The 13,442-nt window shown below is 43.3% G+C and overlaps 1 long non-coding RNA gene and 1 pseudogene across 3 annotated transcripts; both read left to right on the top strand.

Annotated features, from left to right (window-relative positions):
- Positions 1–1,065: 1,065 nt before the first annotated feature.
- Positions 1,066–12,199, top strand: Gm52739. Of its 3 annotated transcripts, none has more exons than XR_003955414.1 (3): positions 1,066–1,153; positions 5,356–5,518; positions 11,565–12,199. It is a non-coding gene; the product is annotated as a predicted gene, 52739 (long non-coding RNA). The 3 variants fall into 3 exon arrangements; XR_003955415.1 differs by lacking the exon at positions 1,066–1,153 and adding an exon at positions 1,924–2,163 and having other exon boundaries at positions 5,356–5,501; XR_003955413.1 differs by lacking the exon at positions 1,066–1,153 and adding an exon at positions 1,924–2,163.
- Positions 6,493–6,683, top strand: Gm25419 (annotated as a pseudogene).
- Positions 12,200–13,442: the final 1,243 nt, after the last annotated feature.

Below are 13,442 nucleotides of genomic sequence, written 5' to 3'. Positions count from 1 at the left end.
CATGTGGTTGCTGGGATTTGAACTCAGGACCTTTGGAAGAGCAGTCGGCGCTCTTAACCACTGAGCCATCTCGCCAGCCCCCTGAAAGATGCATCTTAAGAAGTATTCTGAGTTCAGGCTTGTTTCCACTTGGACATCTTACTGGTTATTAAGGAACTTTGCTCTTTGGGCATGACATGGCCATTGTAGTCTTGAAATCAGAGCAGTAGTGATTACCTGCATGGGGTCATCACATGCCTGGGCACACTAACATTCTCCTGTGAGATGAAGGGGTCTTTGGACATGTTGCACAGGCTTCTCACAAGGTGATGCCTATGAGAGATGACAGGTAAAGTATATGAAACCCAGTTCCCACTAAGGATATTAAGCAATTAACAATTGATAGGAAGGAAAACTTCTTCTTTGCTAGTGTAGCTACCTTTAAGTTGCTGGTAGTCCTTAAGTACAGCCTGACCGTGCTCCTGTAATAGCAATAAATACACCTGGTTGGGTGCAATAATCTCTCTCTCTCTCTCTTTCTCTCTCTCTCTCCTCTTCTCTTTTGAGACAGGGCTTTTCTGTGTATCCCTGGTTGTTTTGAACTTGCTTTGACCTACAGAGCTCCCAGGGCTGGGATTGATCAATATTTTCTTTTTGTCTCTTATTGGTTCCCTTTCTGGGTGGATTAGGCCTTGATGTGTCTGTGATGGTTTGCATATGCTCATTCCAGGGAGTTGCACTATGAGAAGGTGTGGCCTTGTTGGAGAAAGTGTATCACTGTTGGGGTGGGCTTGGGGAATCTTCCTCCTAACTGCCTGAGGATGCCCCGTCTGTTCCTGGCTTCCTTCGGATGAAGATGTAGAACTCTCGGCTTCTCCTGCACTATGCCTGCCTGGATGCTGTCATGTTCCCACTTTGATGATAATAGACTAAACCTCTGAACCTGTAAGCCAGCCCCAATTAAATGCTGTCATTTATAAGACTTGCTTTGGTCATGGTATCTGTTCACAGCAGTAAAACCCCAACTAAGACATTGTCTAAGAAAAGTTAATAACTTCTCTCTCACATTTTGTTCAAAAGCATCATTCCTGTGCTCTGAAGAGAAAGTCTCCCAGATACTTGAACCCTGCCACTGACGATCTTCACTGGCTGACCCTTAAACTGAAACACCAAGGTCAGTCTTGCCAATTCTCATCTCCTTTGCCTTCAGTCAATCAATTGCATTGCTAACTGAATCCTCCCAGAGTGTTTATTCAATCATTTCTTCTATATTTTCTGACCTCCTGAAAACCCTTTAGTCCTGAAATCCGTCTGACTTCCTCCCTTCTCCACCTTTGAGTCCATGGCACATCAATTCTGTTATGATCTCCCAGTGTCCTGAGTTCCTCTTCTTGCTGTCATTTCTATTTTCCTAACGTGGACACTCAGTGACCTGTTTCACCCTGCGAGGCTGAGTGGTATGGCCACAGAGAAGGAAGATTAACAGGATTCTTTCCCAGTTGCCATTGAGGTCTTAAGACCAAGATGTTCAGTACCGCCACACCCCAGGCATCCACGGCATCTAAATGAGGGAATGAAAACAACTCTGTGATTCTCACTGGGCTTTTCTTTAGCTGTGAACTCTTCCTGTCTGCCTCTCTCATGGGAGAGCTTCTTACAGAGGGAACAGGTCTCTGGAAGCTTAGGGGACTCAGGCAGCATCTGACTCATGCCCAGAGGACAAGATGCCTGAAGTGCTGCTGAAGAGGAAGCTAGGTGGGGGAGATCTGGCCTTTAGTCAGACCAAAGTCAGTGTGACTTTAGTCAGAACTACATTTCCCCTCCAAGAGTCAACTCAGAGGAAAAGTGTGTCTGGATTGTTAGAAAAGACCCTTGATCTGATCTTCTGATAGGTGAAGGGTTAGCACAGAAAGGCTTGGAGATATCACTGAATGGAGGAGCAGGCAGACGATAAATGGCTGTTTCAGGCCAGGCAGGGGTGGCGTGGGGGGACTGCTTGGACAAAGGAATTCTAGTGGGAGGGGTCATGCAGAAGAGAGGCTGAGCAGGCTGTAGGAGCAGGCTATAGGAGCTGAAAGAGAGAAGAGAGTCACAGAGCAGTTACATCAGCATCTTTTTGAGCCACTAGGACTCCCCCGACCCTCTTACTACCCGACCACCTATGCTCCAGTCACATACTAGCAGGTGAGTAGTGGAGAGATGGAATTGGGGTTAAGGGGCGTGTCTGGAGTGGGAAGTTGGAGTGAGCATCTCATTCCCAATTGGAGCTCCCTTAGTCTAAGCACAGCACACCCATGCTCGCAATGAAGTTTGAAGTTTAATTACGATAGTTCTGTGAATATTTTTTTTTTTTATTTATTATATGTAAGTACACTGTAGCTGTCTTCAGACACTCCAGAAGAGGACGTCAGATCTTGTTACAGATGGTTGTGAGCCACCATGTGGTTGCTGGGATTTGAACTCTGGACCTTCGGAAGAGCAGTCGGGTGCTCTTACCCACTGAGCCATCTCACCAGCCCAGTTCTGTGAATATTAATACGTAAACATAGACTATAACTTCAGGGTGAAGTCACCAGAGAACATTTTATAGTCTGAGACCATCCATTGTTTTGCCTGGAAGGAAGGAAAAGAGCTAAATGAAGAAGAAAATTCAGATGGGTAGGCCTCAGAGGGAGAGTGCTGGCTGCCTGCGATGTATGAGGTCTGGGTTCAATCCTCAGCCTACGAAAAACAAACCAGAGAAAAGAAAAAACAGCAACACAAATGGAATGTCGAGTTGGAGGTGAGGAAAGTATTGTGTCCTCTTTGAGTCTAAGGAGTCTACCATCCTGAGTGTGGGTCATTCCATTAGTATCACTGAGAGTAAAGATCATCTCAGTCTGTTAGCTAGGTCTCAACTTTGAAGCCATAGCAAAGATAACTCCTTTCCTTCAACAGGCCACCCTCTCCTCTGTTCTGCTAAGGCTCCTTTGTCTTCACACTGTTCCTTACTCTCTAATGAACTTGTCTTGGTCTTCACAGATCAAATTCTCTGTGCCTTCTGTGTTACCAGAGTTCAGAACTCAACTAAGAATATTTTACTCTTAGTTAACATACATGTAACTAAGTATATAGTGGATGGCTTTACTCATTGAAAATACTATATTCTGGGGCTGGAGAGATAGATGTCTTAGAAGTTAACAGTGCTGGCTACTTTCCAGAGGACCAGAGTTTGGCTCTCAGCACCCACATTGGGTGGTTTAAAAGTGCCTGCAACTCCAGTTCCTGGGGATCCAGCACTCTCTTCTGGCCCCTAGGAATACCACATGCATGTGTACACATTAATATACCCCCCACAAACATACATGTAAAAATAAAAATATTACCGCATGGCTGAAGAGTGTTTTCAGCAGTTAAGTGCACTGGCTGCCCTCCAGGGTTCAGTTCTCAGCCCCTACATGGTGGCTAACAACTGTCTATAACATCAGTTCCAGAGGATCTTATATTCTCTTTGGGCTTTTGCTGGCACGAGCAATGCCCAGGATGCACAGACAAACATGCAGGCAAAACAGCCATACACATAAGATAAAAATAAATAAATCTTAAAAAAAAAAAAAGGAAAATCAAAACAGTATATTCTGCTAAGCAGATGGACTTAGTTTTTTCAGTTGATGTGCAAAGCAATGGGTTTCAGTGTATCACCTTGTTTTAATATTGGTTTCATTATCATCTCATTTTCATACGATGTGAAAATAAACTTATAGTTTGATTTGAATTTGGATTACGTGTTCTATCCATATTAAAATCCACGAGCAGATCTAAAGTCAAATCTCAATTTCTACATATTGTATATTCCTGTAAACTATGTCCACAAGGCAGCCATTTCCATGGTAAGTATTTGACAATGTTTGAAGTGGGGCCTTTCATGTCTGCTGTTACCCTGAGAGCCTTTCTACTCCCATTTCTCTTATTCTCTCTAATTACAGATTCATTTTAAAAGCAGTCAGGAGCAAGTATACCCCAAGCATCTAAAAATGCTACATTTAATGTATCTAATGAGTTTTTAATTCCACTCTAACTAACAAAAATAATTGAAAAACTGAATTGCTGATGGAGGGACGCTTCTCCATAGAAGTAATTTACATGATCATAAAAGGACCCTGAGTTCATTATAGAAAATTTGAAAATTGCAGGAAAGCATAAAGAATAAAATTAAAAACCAGACACAATCACACTGCCATTTCCATCCCATTCTTGAGATTCTCCAGCCCTTTTTATTTTTCAAAGTTACTGAAATAATGTGTGCATTTTATTACAGACTGCTGGCTTCCCACATAACATTGTGGCCACTTTTTTCTTCTCTTTTTCTCATTAAAAATTGTCAACAATCTAATTTGTAGTTCTAAATTGTATTCCATTATTCTATAATATTTTATAGTTGATATATTATATGTATTATTTAATATTGTAATACATATTCTTGCTCTCTTACAGTTTAGCAATTCTTAATATGATTACTGTTTAAAAAAAACAACCAAAAATCTAGCTGAATGTGATCACACATGTCTAGAACCCCAGCACTTGGAAGGCTGAGGCAGGAGGATCATGAATTTAAGGTCATGAAACATTCTACCTCAAAAAAACCTAAACAACTAAGCAAATCTGGAATAATTTAGATGTGATGTTTTATCCCATTATCAGTACTTGAATTTTTCCTACATTGCATTTTCTTTATTGGCAACAATAATAAAGGGCACCCAACTCTCCTGGTCTTTCTGGAGTCTCTCCATTCTCTCTGCCGCGGCTCATCACATGAGTCGTATTAATGACTAGAACCACAGTTAAAGTCCAACCTCTTGGTGGTGAAGTATAATCTCTGTATTACGAGAACTTGAGTACTCTCTGCCTGAATAGTTTTCATCTCTTAGAGATAAACCAACATCTCTGTAAGAAGTCAGGGGTTCCATTGTGGTAGAACAATCTCTCCTTCCCCCCCACCCCGTGTGTGTGTGTGTGTGTGTGTGTGTGTGTGTGCATGAAAGTGCTCACACCATGGGTGTGCAGTTACCCAAGGAATCCAGAGAAGGTGTCAGATACCTAGAGCTGAAGTTACAAGCAGTTGCGAGCTGCCTGATGTGAGTTCTGGGATCTGAACTCAGGTCCTCTGGAAGTGCAACATCCCTCGCATCTGCTGCTTATTCAAAAGTGACAGAAATTACTCTTGATCTGTTGGTTTCACAGTCTTACCTCAAAAATACTTTTCTATTCATCCACACTTAGCAATTACTGCTTCGAAGGCTTTTTGAATTTTGCTTCTGAATTAAGTCCACTAAAGAAGAACTTTCCTGGGTGATCTGCTTCACTGTTTGTTTGTTTGTTTGTTTGTTTCTTGGACAGTTGAGTGTCTGAGGGGACTGCACAAATTAGGCGACCCTGGAGACTGGAGTTCCTATGAGCTCACTGGGCGCTCAGAGCAGCTCAGTATAAGCACCAGCTGTTGGGTCTCAAAACAGAACAGCTGCTAGGACTACTGTGGGACACTGGTGAGTAGAGGGGACAGGTAAGTCCATGTCACCTGTGAAGAAGGCTGAAGACACATAGTCAGCATCTGTCACAGACAATGAAGGACAAACAGACCCTGGCTTCGTGAAGTCCTGGGAATGTTGCGGCTCCTTGTAACTACAACATGTTCTAGTTGTACTTTGGTTGAAAAGACCTCTTTTATTTTTAACTCTTCAGCTTTCCCACTATGGCTTTGGCTTTATATTTATTCTCTAATCAAATGAATTCCAATCTACCAGACCAAACATGCTTGGAGCTAAGCTCCCAGTTTCTAGTTATTTTAGGACATCTTTAGTGCGCATAAGAACCTCGATTTGAATGTTTTGCAAAGTCTTGCAGTTGACTTCAAATAAACTCAGCATCTTCTTTCTGTCAGTCGCGTCGTTATTGCTTTCCCTTAAATAACACTGCTTTTCCCATTCGCTCAGCATTTTAATTAGGACCTGGTCACGTGTCTTCCTCTTGGGGCCAGTCTTGTGAATGGTAAAGTTCAAAAAGCAGAATGCCAGATTGCAGAGATAGGATGAGGCTTTGTCCATTCGAGTCCCTAGGACTCCTCATCCTTAGGGATAGGGTCTCTCTATGTAGCTCTCTCTGTAGATGAGGATGGCTGTGAACACAGAGAGCTGCCCGCCTCTGCCTCCTGAGTGCTCAGGTCAGTGTGTATGAAAGCCACGACACCCAATTTCCCAGGTATCTTCTCTCCTAGCTTTGAAGAAGTGAGTCCTTATTTTTCTTTTCAGGCAGGAAGAATTGATTTTCTTCTCCCTTGGTTTGTGGAAATCGAAAAAGGATTGTCTTCCCCGTCTTGAAAGAAAGAAAGAAAGAAAGAAAGAGAGAGAGAGAGAGAGAGAGAGAGAGAGAGAGAGAGAAAGAGAGAGAGAGAGAGAGAGAGAGAGAGAGAGAGAGAGAGAGAAAGAGAGAGAGAGAGAGAGAGAGAGAGAGAGGGAGAGAGAGAGAGAGAGAGAAAGAAAGACTATACTTTCAGGGATCATTTCTATAGTTCATTACTAGAGAAGTTTCTCTGACTGTGCAGAGCACCCACAACCACCTGAGCGTGAAGCCGGCTCTAGGTGCTGCTTGATTGCAGCTGCCTCTTGCCATTGATGATTGTTCTTCTCTCCTTTGGGAAGGTGAGAGGGAGGGAACACAGTCTGAGTGGAAAAAATAAAAAAAAAAAATAAATAAATAAAAACTTTCCTTTTCTTCTTCTCCTCTCCTCCCTGTTCCTCCTCCCTATTCATTAAAGGGATGTTTGGAGTCGTTGGCTGATTCAGTCTCCATGAGCTGTAATGTATTTTCTGTATATCACCTTCTTGTCTCTGTTATACTTTTGTTGAAGAGATGGCTCCTAGCCTCTGAATTCGGCCAGGACAGGAGAAACAAGGCTGATGTGACAATAGCAAGACATTAGCAGATCTCTCGTCTCTAACAGGCACCACCCCAGCTCCGTTTTTCATATCTGTAGTTTTATGGCAATTGGAGATCAGGACAGCTGCCTTTCCAAATGTCGTCAGGCCATTTACTCAATCATCAAACCAAGCTCATGGTTCTTTTGTTATTGTCAATCACCAGCGTAGAAAGGAGAATGGTAAAAATCAGTTTTTAGCTACACTATAAGCATCAGGAATATGTTTGGGGCTGGGTGTTACAGTTCACATTTCAGTATCAATTAAAAGAGATCAGAGTATTGAGAGTAACATACTACTCAAAGAGCATCAGGTCCTGGAGCATGGTCCATGGGTCCTCTTTTTCTTTGCTAATGCAATTTTTGACATAAATGTAGTATGTGGACATTTTTTTTTTTTGCATCACTGTAGCCTGTGAATATACTATACTTAAAAGAAGCAAACAATGTTATGAAAAAGAGCCCATGTATACAATAAGAATTAGAACCACCCATTTGGAGCTATATAGAGGGATGATTGAGTGAGAGTAAGTCAGGGCTGCTATTAATGGTACCATTCTCATCCCCAGGATTTTGAAACTGGATTCTCTCTGCTGTTTGTTATTTTGAAATTGAATGACTGAATTTCCAAACCCTTGTGATGGGCATGCCTGTGGGGAATTATCTTGATTGTATTGATTGAGGTAGGAAGACTTGCTCACTGTGAGTGGAGTCACTCCTTAGGCAGAGGACCCTGGGCTATGTGGCTGGGAAAGGGGAACAGGGTAGTAAGCTGTGTTCATCACTCGCTGCTCCTTGACTGTGGTTGTGATGTGAATGGCTACTTCCAGCTCTTGCCGCCTTGAGCTTTTCACCATGACGGACTGTACCATTAGGTGCCAAAACAAAACCTCTTCTTCTCTTAAATTGCTTTTGCCAGAGCATTTGGTCACAGCACTAGGAGACAAAATCAAGGCAAGCCTGCACGGGCATGGAGGTAGAGTTGAGTGTAATTAGTGATCTCTCACTCTCTCAGCTCACTTGAGCATCTCTCGCTCCTCAGCTGTGCCTGGTGGTCCCTAATTCAGAATATTTCCGTGTTAACATCTTCAGGGAAGACCCCTTTAGTGCTCATCTGGGGTTGGAAGCATTGGCCACCTGGCCACACAGGACAGGAGAGGCTGTTCACTACTTACAAAAACTTCCAGTCGACTGTCCTATGTTCAACCACACCTAGCCTCCTACTTTGAGAGGTCTTTACCAACTCCTGTGACTTCTGGTGCTGGGCGAGTGAAACATGCTCCCCACAGGATTGTGCATCTGAATATTGGTCCCTGGTTGGTGGCACCAACTGGGGAGGTTGTGGGATCTTTAAGAGGCAGAGTCTTGCTAGAGGAAGTACATCACTGGGGGCAGGTTCTGAGAGTTCACAGCTTTGCCCCACATTTTCAATAGCATCTTTCTATGTTGGTTTTCTGGTGAAGATATGATCTCCCAACTTCCTCTTCTGGCTACCTGCTGCCTGGCTTCACATGCCAGGCATATGGTATGGACTCTCTGAAATTTTAAGCAAAATCGTGCTCTTGGTTATGGTGTTTTATCATAGCAACAGGAAAGTAATTAATAAACTTTTGATAGAGGATTGATATCTAGACTATACAAAGAGCTAAAGCAGCAACAACAAAACAACTCACTGAGCAACAAAATAAGTGGGCTAACAAATATTTCTTAAAAGGAGAAAGACAAATGGCCAATAAACATATTAAAAAATGTTCATCCTCACCAGCCATCAAAATGCAAATCAGAACTACATCGAGGGTCTGGAGAGATGCTCAGAAGTCAAGGGCACTTCCTGCTCTTGCAGAGGGCTCATCTCAGGTTCTCAGCAACTCCATGGTGGCTTAAGAGGATATATAACTCCAGGTTCACGGGATCCAAAGTCCCCTTCTTACCTATGCAGGGAGCAGGTACGTACATGGTACAATTTTACATGTAGAGACAAAGCACTCATACACATAAAAATAAATATTTTAAAATTGAGATTTGATTTTACTCTAGTCAGAATGTGGTCTGGCCATTTAGGAAAGAGTCAACTGGGGCCGGAGAGATGCGTCTGTGTTTAAGACTGCTTATTGTTCTTGTAGTTGACCCAGCTTCCATTCTCAGCACCTATGTCAGGTTGCTCACAACTGTCCATAACTCCAGCTCCACCTCCATCCTCCTGACATACACATACTTAAAAGTGAATGAATGAATGAATGAATGAGGAAATAGATAGATAGATAGATAGATAGATAGATAGATAGATAGATAGATAGATAGATAGATAGATAGATAGATAACATTTATGCTTGCCTTGGCAGTCCATATACTAAAAGGAAAGAAACAACATTAGATGCTTTCACAAACTACGGAAGCAGGAGAGATTGCTCAGTAGTGAAGAGTGCATACTGCCGTGGCAAGAGTTGCATTTGTTTCCCAGCAGCCTTGTTAAATGGATCCCAATCACCAATAATTCCAGCTCCAGAAAACCTGAGGCTTTCTTTCATCCTCGGAGGGCATCTGCACATCACAGCACACCCTCACACAGACACACAAACGTACACATGAGTTGAAGTTTTTAGCTAAGTAACGCATACTATATTGGTTCAAAAGCTGATTGTCTCAACCGTGTGTGTGTGTGTGTGTGTGTGTGTGTGTGTGTGTGTGTGCATGTGTGTGCACACTATTATTCATTGCTTTTGGGAATGTAAACCTGTCCAGCTTCCACGGAAATCAGCATGAAAAGTTCTCAAATAATTAAAAGTATTTTCTACCATATGACCCAGCTGTATTACTCCCGAGGGACTCCACTGAGGGACTGAAGCATAGAGATATTTGCACATTCATTTGCAAACATTTGCAGAAATTCAAATAGCTAAGTTTTGGAACTGAAATAGGTGTCTGGCAACAGAGGAATGGCTAAAGAAAATGTGGTGTATATATGCAGGAGGGAATTTTGTTGTTTGCTAGAAAACAGATATATTTGCAGACAATCATATTAAGCCAATTAAACCAGTCTCAGAAAGGCAAACATTGGATTTTTTTAAAAAAAAATCTCATTTGTGATTTCTAGATCTCATATACTTACACAAAAGCATTATGTGTGTATATTAATCCAAAACTGAAACTGTCTAGGGGAGCGAGAAGGAGGGGAGTGGAGTGAGATGGAAAGGGTGTGTTATGCTCAGTGTACTCGGGGTTGGAGAGAGGGTTCAGTAGCTGTGGTGGTTTTAATAGATTTGGCACCCATAGACCTCATGTGTTTGAATGCTTGTGCCATAGGGAGTGGCACTATTAGGAGATGTGACCCTATTGGAGTAGGTGTGATCTATTTGGAGGATATGTGTCACTGTGGGGGTGGGCTTTGAGATCTCATATTCTCAAGCTAGGCCTCATGTGGCAGTCTTTCTCCTGCTGCTCATGGATCAAGTTGTACAACTCTCAGCTCCTTCTTCCAGCAGCATGTCTGCTTGCACGCTGCCGTGCTTCTGGCTATGTCAGTCATGGACTAAACCTCTGAAACAGTAAGCCGGGCCCCAATGAAATAATGAAATGTTTTCTTTTATAAGAGTTGCCTTGGTTTTGGGGTCTCTTCACAGCAATGACCCTAACTAAGACAGTGGCTAAGATTGCTTGCTCTTCTTGATGGGGCTCAGAGTTCAGGTCATGGGACCCACGTCACGAGGCTCACAACCAACAAACTGTAACTCCAGCTCCAGGAATCCAACTCTCTCTTCTAGCCTCCTTAGGCTCCCATACACACGCACACGCACACGCACACACAAAGGTATACACATGCACAAAAACATATACCTAAATAAAAGTAAAACAAAAATATATTCCTGCAAGGAATTAAAAATAAAAGAAAGTGCCCATAAAAAACAATGGTTCCCCCCCCCATAAAGACTGAAATCATGATATTTGCAGGAAGATGAATAGAACTGTAGATCATTATATTAAGCGATAAGAGCAAATAGTGCACCTGCATGTGTGTGCATGAGTGTGTGTGTGTGTGTGTGTGTGAGTGTGTTAGGCCATGAAAGTAGAAAGGAGGCCATGATGGGGAAGGAAGAGATCTTAAGGGGTGAGGAGAAGGTGACAGAATACAAGTGACATAAAAGCAGAAGAGAAGGTGGGTGTATTTGGAGGAGAAGAGGGATCAGTAAGGAGATGAGAGGGCAGCAGAGAAGGGGACAAGAACAAAGTGTAACAACATCTGTGTCTGAAACCCATCACTTTGTATGTTGATCTACACAAATTAGAGTTTAAACAAACAAACAAACAAACAAGCAACTGTAATAGGATTCAGCCATTTCCTTGACTCAGGTGTGGGGAGGGCAGAGCATAGGAAGTACTGAAAGCAGAAGATGGAAGTATTTATCTGAATTTATTTTTTTGCAGAGTCTTTTTCTACATTGGTTATCCACTGAGTACCATGCTCTGATTTCAGTGCTGGGCTGTGAATAAAATGATCCCATATCTTCAGGTCTCTCCTTGTGGCTTTCCTGGGTTCTTTATCGGATTCAAGATAGCGCAGTCAGTAATGTGAGCTGACTTTTGGTAACAGGCAGGGTGACAGAAGTGACTACTGCTTTTTTTTTTTTTTTTTAAACAGTGAGAAGCAGTACAATCATCATTGCCTTTGCCAAGACAGAAGACAAATTGCCGGGGGCTCCTGCTTGTCACTGGCAAGAATACTGCGATGCTGGGGCGACACAAATTACTCCAGAAGGGCAGGACTCTGTCACTTTCTGAGAATCGGTTTGGCTTTGTCCACAAAGGCTCCCGATGGAGGGTCTGGAATTCCGCTTTTTGATCAGTCCAAAGCGTGGCCTTTTCACAGCACATTCCACCATGCCAACAGCCGTTTCCAGAGAGGAACTGAGAATTAAGTGGAGCTCTGGTTGCAGATGATTCTTTTTCCGTGCCTAGCTACCCAAACAAAGAGACCGAGCCAGAAGCCAGATCTGCAAGGGCGCGCGCACAATGGGACTGGTGCACGGGAATGTTCAGGGCTCTGCCTGATTAAACTGCCTTCAGAGCGCCAGGGGGCAATTTCGCTAAGCCTCCCTGTGTTGTATTTTGGCAGCTCTCTCTTCCCAGCCCCCTCTGCATCCCCTTCACATCCTCAAACCCATTTGCGCCCTCATTTGGATTGAGACCAATTCACACAGACTGGCAGAGCTGTAATTGGTATCTTACTTACCTTGGCTTCTTTTTTTCTCTGATCATTCAAATAATGACAGCTTTTTTTTTTCTCTCCCTTTTTCATGGGTGGGGGGGGAGGGAGGTGGAGGGAGAGAGAGAGAGAGAGAGAGAGAGAGAGAGAGAGAGAGAGAGAGAGAGAGAGAGAGAGAGAAAGACTTGGGGAGTTACAGTTGAGTTTTCTGACGCACTGCTACAGGGAAATAAAATGCATATTTTAAGATGTTTTTCTATTTCTGTTTCCTCTCCTCCCACCTCAGCCAAACAGTTGACACTGACGGGAAAACATTAACAGGGAGAATTGATGCCCCCCTCTGAAGGTGTTGGGACCACAGAGGCAGCATCCTCCAGAGTTGATGTGTCAAAATGTTGATGTTCTCATTTAAGACTGTCATCGTTGTGGTAATTGGTACCTCCATTTGTTAGATTCTGTTTGTTTATATGCGTTTCATTTCAAGTGATGTTTCTTAGGGTAATATTCACAAGGGCTTGGGGCTCCTGGAGTGAAAAGTGTTATATAAACTGAAATGATTACCCCCTGGCAAAAGGTAATCTCCCTGGCACACACCACCTGGTTCTAACATTTGCACAGCACTTCACTGTTAAGCAAGAGTTTTTCATGTATACTATCTCCTGCAAGCCCCCTGATAAGACCGTGGGGCTCCTGAAGCTATTCTGTTTTGCCCTGCCACCAGGCATGTGTGGTCTCTACCTGGCAGCTGGCTGCCTCTTCATGGGTGTTGCTGTCTTGCTAAAGAAACCATCCCAAGTGGCTTGGTCTCTGAGAAGGGGCAGATTTAGAGAGACACAAACCAACACAAAGTAATTAGAGGATTTTCAGCTCCCCCCACCCCACCCCCATCTGCTAAGGAGGGACACCAGGCAGATAATTTTTAGATCCTTTTGACAGTCTGGGTGAGAGGAAAAATCTGCGAATAAAACTGATTCCATCAAAAGCACGTAGACATTTTAGTTAAGGACACAAACAGTAAAACAGGATTTGTAAATGGATTGACTGAAACGTGCCACTTAGCCACAGGCTAGAGGATAACCTGCTAAGCCGGGGGTGGGGGTGGGGGGAGAGACAGACAGAGAGACAGAGACAGACAGAGAGTTGGGGAGAGCTGTGGGTTTCAGCAGGGCAGCTGCCACACACATGAGTTTACAGCAGCTCTGGCAGCATGTGTAAGATCTGCAAGCTCAATCCAGACCAACTCTCAGCATGGGGAGGAGAAGTGGGCAAGAAGTTCCCACCCCTCGCAGAGGAGCTACTGGCAAGTAGTAACTG

The sequence above is a fragment of the Mus musculus genome, chromosome 4, assembly GCF_000001635.26.
Source record: "Mus musculus strain C57BL/6J chromosome 4, GRCm38.p6 C57BL/6J".
Taxonomy (NCBI): Eukaryota; Metazoa; Chordata; class Mammalia; order Rodentia; family Muridae; genus Mus; species Mus musculus.
This window is presented reverse-complemented; position numbering and strand designations above follow the sequence as displayed.